The 17733-nt window shown below is 38.1% G+C and overlaps 1 pseudogene; it reads right to left on the bottom strand.

Annotated features, from left to right (window-relative positions):
• Nucleotides 1–4211: 4211 nt before the first annotated feature.
• LOC121043747 (60S ribosomal protein L14-like) lies at nucleotides 4212–16300 on the bottom strand (annotated as a pseudogene).
• Between the last annotated feature and the right edge of the window lie 1433 nt (nucleotides 16301–17733).

Below are 17733 nucleotides of genomic sequence, written 5' to 3'. Positions count from 1 at the left end.
TGGTATTCTCTCGCTCCCTCTCTCTCTGCTCCTCCCCTGCTCTCTCTCTCTCTCTCTCTCTCTCTCTCTCTCTCTGTCAAAATAACTAAATAAACATTACAACAACAACAACAGCTGCATGCTTATAAGTTATGTTAAACAGTATGAAGAAAAAATACAGAGGAATTTGTAAGTCTATATCAAGGAGGCATCATTTTTGGTGGTGGCAGGAATCAGAGAAAGCTTCCCCAAGGAATGACTTAGGCTGAGACTGGAAGGATTAGTAGGGGTTATGGAGGAGAAATCTCTCTGTGCCTCAATTTCCTCATCTGTAATATGAGGGAGTTGGACTAACTTCTCTTCCAGATCTAAAATGAATTATTCACTAAATTTAGAGATAGGGGATTTAAGTTTGACTGGAAAACAGATGTGACCATGATTCAGGAAGTTGCTGGTTTTTACATTCATGTGGATTGTTTATTATATAGTTCAGTAAGAAAAGATACTTAAAACTGGTATTTGGGCACCCAATCTTTTTTCAATATGCTCAAATCAAATCCTCTACCTTGGACTACACTCTCATGGGATTTTCATGGTATCTTTTAATCAAAACTTAAGCATAAACTATATAATGGCTCCAGACTTCTTTTTCAATATACACAGAGGGACCACAGGAGTTATTTCCTTTTCCATATAAAATCATCTCTCCAATGGAAAATATGTTTCAAATTAGGCACCGAGTCCATGAATGAGTGCAGTGTGAATGTTCTACGTGGAATGTAAAAAATTATTAGAAATGAGAAATGTACATTTTACATATTTATGCTAAACTCTGGATTCATTTTCTTTGGAAATATTAGCATCTCAATCCCCATTTGAGTAAAACCACCCTATTTTAACTTGCAGTTCATTTTAAGGAAAAATATAGGGGGAACAGTTGCTTTAGAGGCTGGTCTTGAGAATGTGAGCACAGAGGTTTTGAAACGACGCTGGTATGGAGATCAGGAGCTCCTTGAACTAAGCTGGAGCATTCTGTTTCCAAAGTGAGCAGCGATTTTCTGAGACAAGTATTGGCTCGAATTTTAAAATTTCTTCCATATATATTTCTTGATAGTTGATACTTTCTACAGCTTGTCTTTAAAGAAAGGAATGATTGAGGAACAAGCCTGTAGGAAAACTGAGAAATGGAAATTCATGCTTGCTTAGACTGCTTGTCTGCCCGCATTCCCAACCTTAGGACACCCATGGTTGTGACTTTATGGCAGACATCTAATAAAGTCATATTTTATATTAAAAATTATATCTAGTTCATATGACATAATTTAATATATAAACATTCTGTGCATTAGACACATATGCACATGACACGCTAAAATCCCATCAAGATTTCCTGGTATTCACTCAAATGAAACAGGAGAAAACCATCATTTTAAGCAAATGGGGGCCTTTTCAATTCTAGTGTGACTCTTCACAAACAAAAGTTGATCTAGGTATCCACTTTTTAAATAGATAGCTGTTCTTATAGTCAATTTTACAGAGAGTGATGTTAAGACATGAAAGAGAACTGTCTTGTCTGTTCCCATGCACAATTCAAAGTTCAAAGTAAGGATTAGAATTCAGGAAATGCTGAGAACAGTTTCTCCCCCAAACAAAATTCACCGTTAATTCAAATGTCCACTGGGTCCCTATCATAAAGGTCTGGTCATATATTTTTGATGATAAGGAGGAATAACAAACTTGTCAAAATTTTGCCTGTATAATCCCTCTACCCTGCCATTCTCCCTGGAGGATGCTGGGGAGTAGCCCAGGAAAAGAAAAGTCCACTGGGAGCTGGAGTAGAGTCCCCACCATAGGCAATGGGGAATGGTAAAAATTAAGGAGGTGCTCCAGCCCATAACATCCTGATCACTGTAGTCCTAAATGAGGGACAGAGTCTAAAAGGTTATATAATGTGAGAAGGCAAGATAGGATATCAGGCCAGGATATCAAGCCAAGAATGGGACATGGATGATAAAAATAGGACAGGTAAATTGGGAAGAAGACATAGGCAGAAGATCATTGGCTTGGCCTCCTTCAAGCATGAGTTCTTGCCCAGGACAAATTTAATATTAGTGACATACTTTTCAAGGTCAGTGCATCAGTGTGACAGTATCAGAAGATTAATAAGATATCCCGAAAATTACTGAATATAGTCTCTACAGTTGCTTCCAAAATAAGTTTTTATTTAAAATTTTTTAAATATTTATTTATTTTTGTGAGACAGAGAGAGAAACAGAGTGTGAGCAAGGGAGGGGCAGAGAGAGAGAGGGAGACGCAGAATCCAGAGCAGGCTCCAGGCTCTGAGCTGTCAGCACAGAGCCCGACATGGGGCTCGAACTCACTGACTGCAAGATCATGACCTGAGCTGAAGCTGGATGCTTAACTGACTGAGCCAACCAGGTGCCCACAAAATAAGCTTTTTAGAAATACTGTTGGATTGGGGTGCCTGGGTGGCTCAGTCGGTTAAGTGTCCAACTTCAGCTCAGGTCATGATCTCACAGTTGTGAGTTCTAGCCCTGCATCCGGCTCTGTGCTGGAATCTCAGAGCCTAGAGTCTGCTTCAGATTCTGTGTCTCCCTCTCTCTCTGCTCCTCCCCCCTCACGCTCTGTCTCTATCAAAAATAAATAAACATTAAAAAAAATTAAAACAGGGGCGTCTGGGAGGCTCAGTCGGTTGAGCATCCAGCTTGGGCTCAGGTCATGATGTCGCAATCTCGCGATCTCTCAGTCCATGAGTTGGAGCCCCGCATTGGGCTCTGTGCTGACAGCTCAGCCTAGAGCCTGCTGCAGATTCCGTGTCTTCCTGTCTCTCTGCCCCTCCCACACTCATGCTCTGTCTCTCAAAAAGGAATAAATGTTAAAAAAATTTTTTTAATTAAAATAAATAAAAAAACATTAAAATATTAAAAAAACGAAATACTGTTGGATTAATATTTGGAACAACAACAGTGACACCACTATATAGTAAGTTCCTTGGCATTTGACACACTAACCAGATCTCTTTATTAAATGATGTTGAAGCATAATAATATCCAAAATTTCATTAAAAAAAAGTAAATTATGTTTAGCAGGGCTTTCATATATCTCATAATATCATGGTTCTTTGCTAATATTTATGCTATAGAGAATCTTTCAAGCAAATTATTTGTTTAACCAGAACATCCTCCCATACACTGAACTGGATTTATTAGATTTCAGGAAAAAATGTTTTAGTTTTTCAAACTCTTGAATGATCAATGGTTTTATTCATCAATAGGCAATGATTGGGTACTTCATATTTTCCAGGAACTGGGTAGGGACTGAAAGTTGAAGACAAATAGATACAGTTTTTAGACCCAAGTAATGTGCCCTGTAGTGGTCGAAAAAAGTGAGTCGCCAATGTAATACAGATTGAAATGCCCTGTGTCAGAGGTAGACACAGGATACTTCAGAAGTCTGTAAGACAGGAAATGTTGAGATCATTCACTTTTAGGGTCTAATTAAGAGAAGGTTGAACTGAGCCATTTTCCTTGAAATGATTAGGCAAAAATTGGGGCACCCGAGGAAGGGTATTTTGAGCAGAGAGAAAGGTATATGTAAACTTCAATAAACATGGCATATAAATAATTCACGGTATTTGGAGTGTATTGGGGTGCAGAGAAGAAGAGGTGAGTCTAAGAAGTAAGTTAGGAACAGATTAAATAATTCTAATATTCCTAGAAAATGTGGTGCTCCTTAGGGGGGGTGTGCACATACACGTGTGTGTGAAAATGTAAAGAATGTCCCTCACCATGTTGATCTAATAGAAAGTTAACATTTTATTAGTATGGCTGAATCTATATTTCTTCTTGCTTCAGTTTTGATTGAGAGCTTTCATCTCAGAATGCTGAAAGAGCAGGCATTATATGCTACGTGAAGAGAAAGCATGGCCTTTGGAATCAGAGGATCTGCGTTTGAATTTCATTTCATTTATTTCTTGGCTCTGTAACCTTGAGAAAACCACTAAATTGTTCGAAGTTGAAATACAAGGCTGTTATGAATAATAAGTAAAATAAAACAGATTTTACCCTAAGGTTTGCAGTGTGTATTAATTGTGAATTATGAATTGTTTACATGTGAGTCTTTTATCTTCAAATACTGCACTTTTTTTTATTTTGTAATTTTGTCAGGTTTTTTTTTTTGTGTGTGTGTCAAAAAGAACCTTTATTACTTATTTAAAATAGCCTCTTATGCTTTCGTGTTTTCTTGCCAGATGCCTTCAGAGCACATGCTTTCTGGACTGGAGCTTTTGGACCCTTCTGAGCCTTTGGAGGCATTGCATTCTGGCCTGCAGCTCTCTGGGCAGGAACCTTCTGGGGTGGAGCCTTCTTGCCCGCAGTTGCCATCTTTTTTTTTTTTTATGTTTATTTATTTATTTTGAGAGAGGAAGAAAGAGAGGGTGCATACCAGTAGGGGAGGGGCAGTGAGAAAGGGAGAGTGAGAACCCCAAGCAGGCTCCACGCTGTCAGCATGGAGCCTGACACGGGACTTGATCTCATGAACCATGAGATCATCACCTGAGCCAAAATCAAGAGATGGAGGCTTAACTGACTGAGCCACCCAGGCACCTGGATACCGGCCATCTTTTTTGCTGGAAACTTTGCAACAGCGGCTGCAGTTACATCCTTAGCAGCAGGAATTTTTGGGGGGAGAAACTTTCAGGAGAGCTGCTTTTTGCAGCTTCCTAACATCAAGCTTGATTATTCTATTCCCCCCTCTCTTTGCCTTCATGACTTTATAACAATCAAAATCTGTCAACTTGGCTTTTCTTTCTCTGGTTTTAATCTACTTGGTGCATCTTGTGGCTGCCCATTTTATACTGATACCTGCCTTCCACCAGGTGTGTTGGACATACTTCTGCTGGGTACTGTGTGGGAACTTGAGGATGAAGTCAGTGAGCTGCATGGATTTGAAAGGCATGGCCTGGGGGCGCCTGGGTGGCGCAGTCAGTTAAGCATCCGGCTTCAGCCAGGTCACGATCTCGCGGTCCGTGAGTTCGAGCCCCGCGTCAGGCTCTGGGCTGATGGCTCAGAGCCTGGAGCCTGTTTCCGATTCTGTGTCTCCCTCTCTCTCTGCCCCTCCCCCGTTCATGCTCTGTCTCTCTCTGTCCCAAAAATAAAAATAAAAACGTTGAAAAAAAGAATTTGAAAGGCATGGCCTGTATCCTTAGCTGAGTGCAGGGTCCAGCAACCAAAGCCTTGTTCTGATCAATAACATCTACAGTCCAAGCCCGCTTCCCCCGTATGAGGCCCAAAGGAGACGTAGGTCACTCTACATCCAGCCAACCTCAATGAAGCACCTGAACACCACGTTGGCAGGTGAGAAGGAATAAAGCACTCCATACCATGTGTGTATCTATTTTGTAATTTTCTTAGTTTTCACTTTATTTTCTAAATTTTTAAATTTAAATTCCAGTTAGTAACACGAAGTGTAATGTTAGTTTCGGGTGTACAATGTAGGGATTCAACACTTCCATACATCACCAGGGATTCACCACAAGCACACTCCCTAATCCTCATCACCTATTTAATCCTTCCACCCACCTGCCTCTGGTAACCATCAGTTTGTTCCCTATAGTTAAGTCTTGGTTTGCCTCTCTCTATATTCTTTTTTTTCCCATTTATTTATTTGTTTTGTTTCTTAAATTTCACATAGGAGTGAAATCATACAGTATTTGTCTTTCTCTAACAGACTTATTTCATAATGCTCTTTAGTTCAACCCACATTGTTGCAAATGGCAAGATCTCGTTCTTTTTCATGGCTGAGTAATACTCCACTATGTATATGTAACACATCTTCCAATTTTTTTTAACGTTTATTCATTTATTGATAGAGAGACTGAGCATGAGTGGGGGAGGGGCAGAGAGAGAGGGAGACACAGAATCGGAAGCAGGCTCCAGGCTCTGAGCTGTCAGCACAGAGCCCAACATGGGCTTCGAACCCATGAACCGCCAGATCATGACCTGAGCTGAAGTCAGATGCTTAACCACTGAGCCACCCAGGTGCCCCGACATCTTCTTTATCCATTCATCAATTGATGGACACTTAAATTCTTTCCATAATTTGTCTATTGCAGATAATGCTACTATAAACATCAGGGTGCGTGTATTCCTCTGAATTTGTACTTTTGTATTCTTTGGGTAAATATCTAGTAGTGTAATTGCTGGATCATAGAGTTCTATTTTTAACTTTTTGAGGAACTTCGTTACTGTTTTCTAGAGTGGCTGCACCAGTTGGCACTCCCACCAACAGTGCATAAGGGTTCCCCTTTCTCCATATCCTTGCCAACACGTGTTGTTTCTTGTGTTGTTGATTTTAGCCATTCTTACGGGTGTGAGGTGATATCTTATTGTAGTTTTGATTTACATTCCCCTGATTATGTGCAATATTGTGCATCTTTTCATGTGTCTGTTGGCCATTTGTATGTGTTCTTTGGAAAAATGTCTATTCATGTCTTCTGCCCATTTTTAAATTGGATTATTTGGTTTTTTGGATGTTGAGTTTTATAAGTTCTTTATATTTTTTTGGATACTAACCCTTCATTAGACATGAAGTAATAATTTGTAAATATCTTCTCCCATTCAGAAGGTTGCCTTCTAGTTTTGTTTATTGTTTCCTTTGCTATGCAGAAGCTTATTATTTATTTAAAAAATATTTTTTAATGTTTATTTATTTTTTGAGAGAGAGGCGGAGCATGAACAGGGGAGGGGCAGAGAAAGAGAGGGAGACACAGAATCCAAAGCAGGCTCCAGGCTCTGAGTTGTCAGCACAGAGCCCAACATTGGACTCGAACTCAAGAACCATGAGATCATGATCTGAGTTTAAGTTGGATACTCAACCAACTGATCCACCCATGCACCCAGAAACTTTATAATTTGATGTAGTCTGAAAAGCTTATTTTTTATTTTATTTCCCTTGACTCGGGGACCTATCAAAAAGAAGTTGCTATGGCTGATGTCAAAGAAGTTACCACCTGTGTTTTCTTCTAGGATTTTTATGGTTTCAGGTCTCATAATTAGGTCTTCAATCCATTTTGAGCTTATTTGTGTATATGGTGTAAGAAAGTGGTCCAGTTTCATTCTTTTGCATGTTGCTGTCCAGTTTTCCCAACACTGTTTCTTGAAGAGACTGTCTCTTTCCCATTGCATATTCTATCCTGCTTTGTCAAAGATTGACTGACATTAGAGGTATGGGTTCATTTTTAAGTTTTCTGTTCTGTTCCAGGTATCTATGTGTCTATTTTTGTGCCAATGCCATACTGTATTGATTATTGCAACTTAGTAATATAAGTCTGGAATTGTGATGCCTCAAGCCTTCCTTTTTTTTTTCCTTTTTCTTTTTCAAAGTTGCTCTGGCTATTCAGGGTCTTTTGTGGCTCATTAAAAATTTTAGGATTGTTTTCTCTAGTTCTCTGAAAAATGCTATTGGTATTTTGATAGGGATTGCATTAAATCTGTAGATTGCTTTGGTTAGTATAGATATTTTAGTAATATTTTTTTCTTCCAATTCATGAGTATGGAATGTTTTTCCATGTGTTTGTGTCATCTTCAATTTCTTTCATTAGTATTTCATAGTTTTCAGAGTACAGGTCTTTCCCCTCGCTGTTTAGGCTTATTCCTGGGTATCTTTCATTGTTTTTAGTGCAACTGTAAATGGGATTGATTCCTTAATTTCTCTTTCTGCTGATTCATTATTAGTGTATAGAAGTGCAACAGATTTCTGTATATTGATTTTGTATCCTGCAGCTTTACTGAATTCATTAATCAGTTCTAGTATTTTTGTGTGTGGGGAGTATTTTTGGTTTTCTATATATAGTATCATGTCATCTGCAAATAGTGAGGGTTTTGCTTCTTCCTTGCAGATTTGGAGGCTTCTTATTTCTTTTCATTGTCTGATTGCTGTGGCTAGAGCATTCAATACTATGTTGAATAAAAGTGGTGAGAATGGACATCCCTGTCTTATTCCTGAGCATAGAGGAAAAGGTCTCATTTTTTCCCCATTTAGGATATGAGTTGTGGGTTTTTCATATATGGCCTTTATAATGTTGAGGCATGTTCCCTCTAAATCTATTTTTTTGAGAGTTTTTATCACGAATGGATGTTGTTCTTCATCAAATGTTTTTTCTGCATCTATTGAAATGATCAGATGGTCTTTATCCTTTCTTTTATTAATGAGATGTATCACGTTGATTGATTTGTGACTATCAAAACACCTTGCAACCTAGGAATAAACCCCACTTGATTGTGGTGAATAATTTTTTCAATATATTGTTGGATTTGGTTTGCTAGTATTCTATTGAGAGTTTTTGAATCCATGCTTACCAGAGATATCAGCCTGTAGTTCTCTTAATTAGCGGTGTCTTTATCTGGTTTTGGTATCAGTGTAATGCTGACCACATAGAATGAAATTGGAAGTTTTCCTTCCTTTTCTATTTTCTGGAATAGTTTGAGAAGAATAGATATTATCTCTTGTTTAAATGTTTGGCAAAATTAGCCCATGAATCCATCTGGTCCTGGACTTTTGTTTGTTGGAGGTTTTTTTCTGGTTTTTTTTGTTTTGTTTTTTTTTGTGTGTGTGTGTGTGTGTTTATTTTTGAGAGAGAGAGAGAGAGAGAGAGAGAGATAAAGCATGAGCAGGGGAGGGGCAGAGAGAGAGGGAGACACAGAGTCCTAGGCAGGTTCCAGGCTTTGAGCTGTCAGTACAGAGCCTGACGTGGGGCTCGAACTCACGAGCTGTGAGATCATGCCCTAAGCTGAAGTCGAACACTTAACCGACTGAGTCACCCAGGTGCCCCTGCTGGGAGTTTTTTGATTACTGATTCCATTTCTTTGCTGGTTTTCTGTGTGTTCAAGTTTTCTATTTCTTCCTGTTTCAGTTGTGGTAGCTCATATGTTTGTAGGAATTTATCCATTTTTTCCAGGTTGTCCAATTTGTTCACATACAGTTTTTCATAATCAAACTGTTTGTATTTCTGTGGAACTAGTTGTTATTTCTCCTCTCTCATTTGTGATTTTGTTTATTTGAGTCCTTTCTCTTTTCTTTTTAATAAGTCTGGCTAGAGGTTTATCAACTTGATTCTTTTTTCAAAGAACAAGCTCCTAGTTTCATTGATCTCTTCTGTTGCATTTCTTTTTAGTTTCTATATTATATATTTCTGTTCTAATATTTATTATTTCCTTCCTTTTGCTAGCTTTAGCCTTTGTTTTGTTGTTCCTTTTCTTTTTCTTTTAGGTGTCAGGTTAAATTGTGTATTTAAGATTTTTCTTGCTTCTTGAGATAGACCTGTATTGCTATATACTTCCCTCTTTGAGCCACTTTTGCTGCATCCCAAAGGCTTTAGACATTGTGTTTTCATTTTTAGTTGTTCACATGTATTTTTTCTTTAATTTCTTCTTTGATTTCCTGGTTGACCCATTCATTGTGTAGTAGTATGTTGTTTAACATCCATGTATTTGTGGTATTTCCAGATTTTTTCTTGTGGTTGACTTATTTCATACCATTGTGGTCAGAAAAGGTGCATGGTCTGATTTCAATCCTTTTGTATTTGTTGAGGTCTGTTTTGTGACCTAATATGTGACTCTGGAGAATGTTCTACGTGTACTTGAAAAGAATGTGTATTCTGCTCTTTTAGAATGAAATGTTCTAAATGTATCTGTTAGGTCTATTTGGTCAAATCTGTCATTCAAAGCCATTGTTTTCTTTTTTTTTAATTTTTTTTTCAACGTTTATTTAATTTTGGGACAGAGAGAGACAGAGCATGAACGGGGCAGGGTCAGAGAGAGAGGGAGACACAGAATCGGAAACAGGCTCCAGGCTCTGAGCCATCAGCCCAGAGCCTGACGCGGGGCTCGAACTCACGGACCGCGAGATCGTGACCTGGCTGAAGTCGGACGCTTAACCGACTGTGCCACCCAGGCGCCCCAAGCCATTGTTTTCTTATATATTTTCTGTTTAGATGATCTGTCCAATGATGTAAGTGGGGTGTTAAATTCTCATACTATTATTGTATATCAATTAGTTCTTTTGTTTGTTATTGTTTTATATATTTGGGTGCATAAATATTTACGGCTGTTATATCTTCTTATTGGATCATCCCCTTTATGATTATATAGTGCCCCTCTTTTTCTGTTGTTATAGTCCTTGTTTTTAAGTTTAGTTTGTCCAATATATGTATTGCTACTCCAGCGTTTTTTTGACATCGATTTTTCATGATAGATGTTTCTCCATCCCCTCATTTTCTTTTTTTAAAATGTTTATTTACCTGAGGGGGCGCAGGAAGAGGGAGTGAGAATCTCAAGCAGGCTCTGCACTGTCAGCACAGAGCCTAAAATGTGGCTTGAACCCACAAACGGTGAGATCATGACCTGAGCCAGAATCAAAAGTCAGATGCTTAACAGACTGAGCCACCCAGGCACCTCATCAATCCCCGCATTTTCAATCTGTAGGTGTCTTTAGTCTAAAATGAGTCTCTTCTAGGCAGCATATAAATGGGTCTTAGTTTTTTTTTTTAATTCATTCTGACACTGTATGCCTTTTGATTGGAGCATTTAGTCCACTTATATTCAAAGTAATTATTGATAGATTTGTATTTATTGCTGTTTTATTATTTTGTGGTTGTTTCTGGAGATTTTCTTTAATCATTTTTTTGTCTTTCTTTAAAGTCTTGCTGATTTTCTTTAGTTATATATTTAGATTTTTTCTCTTTATTCTTTGCATGTTTATTAGTGGGTTTTGATAAATGGTTCCCATTATATCCATATAAATGGTTCCCATATATATAACATATATATATGTTAGTATATAATATCTGCTACAAGTAACAGTCTCTATTAAGTTGCTGGCCATTCAAGTTTGAACCCATTCTTTTCTCCTTTCCTTACCCACATTTTATGTATAAATTATTATATTTTGTGTCCTTTTTTGGTGTGAGTACCTTGAGTGATTTTTAGAGATATATTCATTTTACTGCTTTTGTGTTTCCTGTTTTTATCTTGTCACTTTTGATCTCTCTTTTCTACTCAAAGAGTTCCCTTCAATATTTCTTGCAGGGCTGGTTTAGTGGTCACAAACTCCCTTGGGTTTTGTTTAACTGGAAAAGTCTTTATCTTTTTCTATTCTGAATGATAGCCTTGCTGGATAGAGTATTCTTGGTTGCAGATTTTTCCCATTCAGCACTTTGAATATATCATTCCATGCCCTCTGGCTTGCCAAGTTTCTATCGAAAAATCTCCAGCTAGCTTTGTGAATTTTCCCTTATGAGTTAATGACTTCTTTTGTCTTGCTGCCTTTAAGATTTTTTCTTTACCACTGTATTTTGCATATTTAATTAAAATATGTCTTGGTCTTGGCCTACTTTTGCTGATTTTGCTGGATCTGGACTTTGGTTTATTACACTTGTTATTAGAAGTAATGGTGGGGGGTGACTGAGTGACTCAGTCGGTTATGTGCTAATTCTTAATTTTGGCCCAGGTCACGATCTCATGATTCATGAGTTTGAGCCCCACATTGGGGTCTGTGCTGACAGCATGGAACCTGCTTGGGATTCTGTCTCTCCCTCTCTCTGGCCCTCCCCTGCTTATGCTCTCTCTCTCTCTCTTTCTCAAAATAAATAAATATTTTTTAAAAAGAACTAATGGGGTGGATAACAAATGATTTGCAGGACAGGAATAATAAACTTAGTGCTAGGTTTATGACTTCAGATAAATTCAGATTATGACCAGTGGCAGAAAAACTTACCTCTTCTACGGATGACCATTACACATTCCACACCTCCGTCTCTAACCTTCCTACTATTTAATGTCCCATGCTGGTCTGAACATCTAAAATCTCACCCATGTGGTGCTTTATTGTTGCCTGTCCTCTTAAAATAGCACTGTATTGGGGCGCCTGGGTGGCGCAGTAGGTTAAGCGTCCGACTTCAGCCAGGTCACGATCTCGCGGTCCGTGAGTTCGAGCCCCGCGTCGGGCTCTGGGCTGATGGCTCAGAGCCTGGAGCCTGCTTCCCATTCTGTGTCTCCCTCTCTCTCTGCCCCTTCCCCGTTCATGCTCTGTCTCTCTCTGTCCCCAAAATAAATAAACGTTGAAAAAAAATAAAAAAAAAATAGCACTGTATTTGCAAGACTTAATCAACTCCTATCAAAACTAGTGGCCATTACTTTTTCTTGGTAAACTCAACGTTAAAGAGAATTGGAAATGTGTAATCCTTTACAGCTTAGATATATGCATTTTGACAGGAAGATTATATGAGTTAGATCTTGCTATGTTTCAAGCAATGGAAACCAGCTGTAGCTAACTATTTTTGTTTGGGGATGGGAGAAATAAGAGCTTTATTGAGATCTAATTCATGTACCAAATAATCATGAAAGTACATAATTAAATGTTTTCTAGTATATGCACAGAATTGTGCAACCATCATCACAATCAATTTTAGAATCTGGCTGACTTTTTAAAAAAGGAGACTGTATTAGAAGGATATTAGGGATGCCAGAACCAGACTTGGAACATGTCAAGACCCAAGATAGCATTATACGGTGAGGAGGTGCCTCACAACTGAGATATTCCGGTAGGGCACCAATGCTGCATTAGTAGTCTCAAATGGGCCTTTTGGGTTCTTGCTTACTTACCTCAGATTCTGTGTCTTGGGGGGAAACTGGATGGTTGGGTCTGATAACCACCTGACTATCCTGAGGCTTCAAAAGTAGTCAGTTGGCAACTAATTTTACCATCCCACATAGACTACACACAATGTAGGAGAAAGTTGTTCCACAAAAGACAAGTGGTGTAGTTTCATGGCAAGACACTAGGTATTGAGACCCAAATGACAAATTCTTACTATCAGGATTGTCGGATATTATTTTAAAAACCCAAAAATATAAAGTAATGGTGAAATTTCAGAATAAGTGAGATTTTTGTTTTTTTAAGAGACACCTCATTGCACTTGGAACATTGTTTATTAGACCACTAAGTGAGACCAACTGTCTTGAGGATTCAGTTTCCCAACATAATTCCAATGAAAATCGCAGGTTGTAGCCAATGTTTGATTCCCCTCTTTCCCTTTTTGGTTTTCATTATGAGCCCTATTGAAATAGCTAACTCTGTGGCAAAATCCCAAGAAAATTGCAACCTGGTTTGTAAATCTGTTTCACCATTATAGAGGAAAGGAGGCCATAATCCAAAAGATGTCTTCTTGTTACCAGAGATGTTCAACCTTTTCTCATGGTTATTGCTAGATAGCGCCCTACCTGGTCGGGAGTTATCATTGAATGCTTCCACGGCCCCTTCAATCTTAATGTTCTATGATTTCTTACTTTTCAGTGAATTGTTACATGAAGAGAGAATACTCCACAAGGAGTCACTAGATATCTATGAGAACTTTTCAAAACTTCAAAAAGAACTCATAGTTTAAAATGCAATAGCACTATAACATGAGCCAAATTTTTCCATGATGGTCAAATGAACCTCTACATAGCCAAACGTCCATATGTATAATTTGATTGTACGAAATATTTTAGGTAAAATTGGTTTTATTTTCCTCCAAACGAGTGGATAAAAGGCTCCTGGGATTTTGACACTTCTTTTCAAAGCATTTGTTTTTGGTATCTGTGAGGATATCCTACCTTCCTCGAGCTATGTGGTTACACATAAACCTAGAAGCCCAAAGCAAAGTTCAAACCAGACCCTTAAAGTGAATCAACGGTATGTTTATTTTCATCTTATGTGTTTATTTATTCCCAGGTTTGTTCCAAAAGAGATTTGAGAGAGCTTAACAAAAATGCAGGCACCGCAGGAAGATGGTGCAGATAGTAAGAAGGATTCAAACAGAAATATGTCTCTATGTGAGTGAAACTAGCAAGAATAATGTTTTACTATCCAAGAACATTGAAATGGATAGATAATGAGTTTCATGCCTGTCTTGGTGAATCTTCTGAGATAGGAGAAGTGTGAACTGCCCAAAGTAGACAGACCTGGGTATATTTTTAGGTTGCTGACTACATAGCTTCATCAAGGTGTGTACCTTTTTGGCCACATCCTGAGCCCAAGTTCTCTATCAGACTTACCCACCCTGTCTCCCACCTCAAAAGGGGCCCTCTTTCCTAACAAAACAGCTGGCAAATAGCCAAAATTAATACCTGATAGTATCTTAAGAGGCTCTTTTGATATTCTCCCTTCCCTTTGCAAGGATAGGTCCACATTTAACATTTAAGAGCCCATCAAAGATGGCACTTTTGGAGTTAGCATTTCTCTTGTCCCCTGGCTACCAGTCCAGTGTTCACCTACGTAGCACCAACTCTAAGGGACAGGTGGTGGCTCTCATGGTGGGACATTGAAGACCTCAGTTTTAGGTAAGCAGAACTGTATAGTACTCCTCATAATCATTCATACATATGTTAATTATTAAGAACTTCTTATGTGTCAGATGCTATGTGGGGCACTGGAGGTATAAAGATTAACAGAGATTTACACCCTGGCTTTGAAGAGCTAGCAAATTGGTGGTAGAAGCAGGTAAATAAATATGCCTCACAGCAGTGCGTTAAGAGCCATAACCGAGGTCCTCATGGGAGCATAGAGGAAAATCCTTTAGTCTTCTTGAGATGATTGAGGAGATTTTGCAAAGGAGATATATTGCCTCTGTGATTTGAAAGGAGTGTGAATTTGGCTAAGTGGAAGACTCTCCACACAGGGAAGAGCTGGGCTAAGGCAGAGATTAATTGAAGCTAATGACTTCTTTGGTGAACTATTTATCTGGGTGGTAGTATCACAGTTAAGAGCGAGAGCAGGCTTCCTGGGTTCATAAACTAATGCTTATTATCATGGGAGATATGGATGATGAAATTACTTAAACTCTCTGTGCCTCAGTTTCTTCATCTAGAAAATACCCTATAGGTTTGCTGGCAGAATCAGAACAATGTCCAGTACATCGTAAGATTCCAGTTGTGTTAGCTGTCGTAGTCTCACTATGGCTGGGCACAGGGCACGTGGGAAAGCTACAGTGGGGCTTGAGGCTCTGGTGGTGGGGGGAGAGCAGGCAGCAAAGGCATTTTAAGGCTGAAGAACTTGGCCATGCATCCTGAAAGATTAGCCTTTATGGATTTTCCATCAGAGAGTCATGTGGTCAACCATTTCTCCATTTATAAATGATAGGTTTATGGAATATCAAACTGGAATAGAGTGCACATGTGGACAAAAGAGTGTATAGATGTGCTTACTTGGGGCCTGGGTAATCTTTAGCTTAATTTAATCTTTTCAGTGTTGTAAACAGATGTCCTTAGGTGAATGGTGTCTTATCTGCTCTATTAGGTGGGAGAGAAAGACAGGGTCCAGAACTTTAGTTCAGATAAACAGAAGTGAGTAATGTGACCCAAGTGATGTATCATCCTTTCATTGCTGAGCTAACAAAATGTATGCTTTGAAAGTGTTTCCAGGTGCCTACAAAACGCATACCTGAAAAGTCACCAGAACCTGTAGAACTGTGCCCTGGCTTCTAATAAAACATATGTTCTTCCATTAAAGCCTTACTAATAATTACCTAATCACTAATAGCTTATTATTAATGGATTTATTAGAGATGATAAAAGAAAAAGAAACAAAACTGGAAATCCATAAGTTTTTAGCTTAAATTTTCAATTTTGTATGTAATACATTAAACATTATGTGTAACGTATTTTATAAAGGCTGGATTACATTGCGTGGTCTATATTTAACATGTCTTTCTTTTCTCTTAACACTGCAGTGTGAGCATTGTCCTGCATCATCAAATATTCTTCTCCATTTTTAATTTTAACAGCTGCAGGCAGTTTCATCATCCATCTATAATATAATTTCTCTGATTCCCGGACATTTATGTAGATTCCCAAATTTTACTGTTATAAACTAGTATAAAGACAAACATGCTTATAGCTCTATCTCTGCCCAGGTCTATACCTTGTTTTCTTCAGGATAATTCAAAGGGAGAAGTTCTTAAGCCTTCACGAGGCCTGATTTCATTGCAGCCATTGGGTCCGGGTTCTTCTGGAGCCTTCCTCAGAAATGAGGTGCCTTGAGGTTATTGTTGGGAGGTTTGCCACAAACTACCTCACAACAGCCAGGATCACTCTCACCAGAGTGGGAAGAGAGCAGTTTCCCTGAAAGATCAACCTGTCATGTGTGAATGAGGTGACAGGCCATTCCCTACTATCCCAGAGCCTGGGTGCAGGGACCATAGAGGAGGTGGTTTGGCAGAATTCCATTTGGAGAAGTCTGGCACTGAAGTCTGTCCTCTCGCCATTACTCATAAATTTCCACTTTAAACCAACAACTGCTTTTCAATTTGTAATTCTACAGCCAGAGAATGAGAACAAAATGAAAGTTAATGAAGGTTTATGACACTATAATGTTTTTGAGTGTACTCCTTAATATCATTATGTTTTCAATGGACACCCATTTTTACTTCCTTTGGTGGATGTAAAGAATTAAAGAAATATTTCCTTTCCAGACCAAATGTAAGTACTTGGGTAACTGAAGGGAAAAACCAAATGATCAGAGTGATTGATCCAGAGCTCTTTTCTATTAAAATTTTCACTTTCCTTTGAGGAAAATATATTTATTCAATTATAATCTATGGGGAAATAGATTATAATTATATTATTATAAATATGTATATTTATTAAAAAAAACCCGTTGGACCTGTTGACACAATTTAAAACAAACATGTTTTTGAATTTTTTTTAATTGTTATAGAAAATAATGCTTATCACTGTCAAAGAAAGAACAAGAAACAAGATACAGTCATTTGTAATTCTACCACCCAGAGTAATCATGGTTAACATTTTCCTTGTTAAATACATTAAGAGAAAATAAAAATAGTATCAAATTTATCACTATTTAATATCTACTTTTCACTTAGCTATAAATCATTAAAATTATCTTTCAAGAAATTAAGTATTCTTTCATTTTATTTTAAAAAGATACACTGTATATCATTGTATTGATTTATCCATTCCTTTATGCTACATTTAGCTGGATTAAAAAAAAACAACAACTATAAGCATTCCTGCTATGAGCGATTTTGTAGCTGTATTTTGTTCAAATCTCTTAATTATTTCTTGAAAAAATTGTCTCCAAGAAGATTGTACCAATTTACTCACTCACCAGCCACATGAATGCTTTGTCACACCCTTGTCAGCATTTGCTATTATTAAAAACAAACAAAATGCTCACTAAACAGCATACCTTTGCTATTTTAATTTACATTTCTTTGATTGTTAATGAGCACACACAATTTTGTCCTTTGGGGTCATTATTTGCAATTACTCACAATTGAAAGGAATAATTGTTTGATCAATTTACTTCCCTGAATGCCATTTCACTGGGCATACTGATAAGTCATAGCCAGAGAGAATATTTCATCTTCACACATTAATTATAGGTGGGAGAGGGAGAGAAGGTAGTCATATAACTATCAATAGATAATAAATATACTGTATTTAATCATTAATGGTTTACATTTCTTAAAACGGAAGCCACCAAACGTTAAAATGGTTCCAAGGTTAGTGCCAGTAAATCAGGCTGGGAGCTGGTTCCTTCCACTCTACTCTGCAGCGCATCCCTGGAGGAGAATTCTCATTCACTGACATGCTTGGCTCAGGAGTGGTGGGGAGAACGTTTGAAACACACGCTAGGTTTTTCCAGCTTCAGGAAGCAGTCGGTTGCGCAAAGAAC

Source organism: Herpailurus yagouaroundi, unplaced genomic scaffold (assembly GCF_014898765.1).
Source record: "Herpailurus yagouaroundi ecotype Mexico unplaced genomic scaffold, PumYag 187, whole genome shotgun sequence".
Classification (NCBI taxonomy): domain Eukaryota; kingdom Metazoa; phylum Chordata; class Mammalia; order Carnivora; family Felidae; genus Herpailurus; species Herpailurus yagouaroundi.
This window is presented reverse-complemented; position numbering and strand designations above follow the sequence as displayed.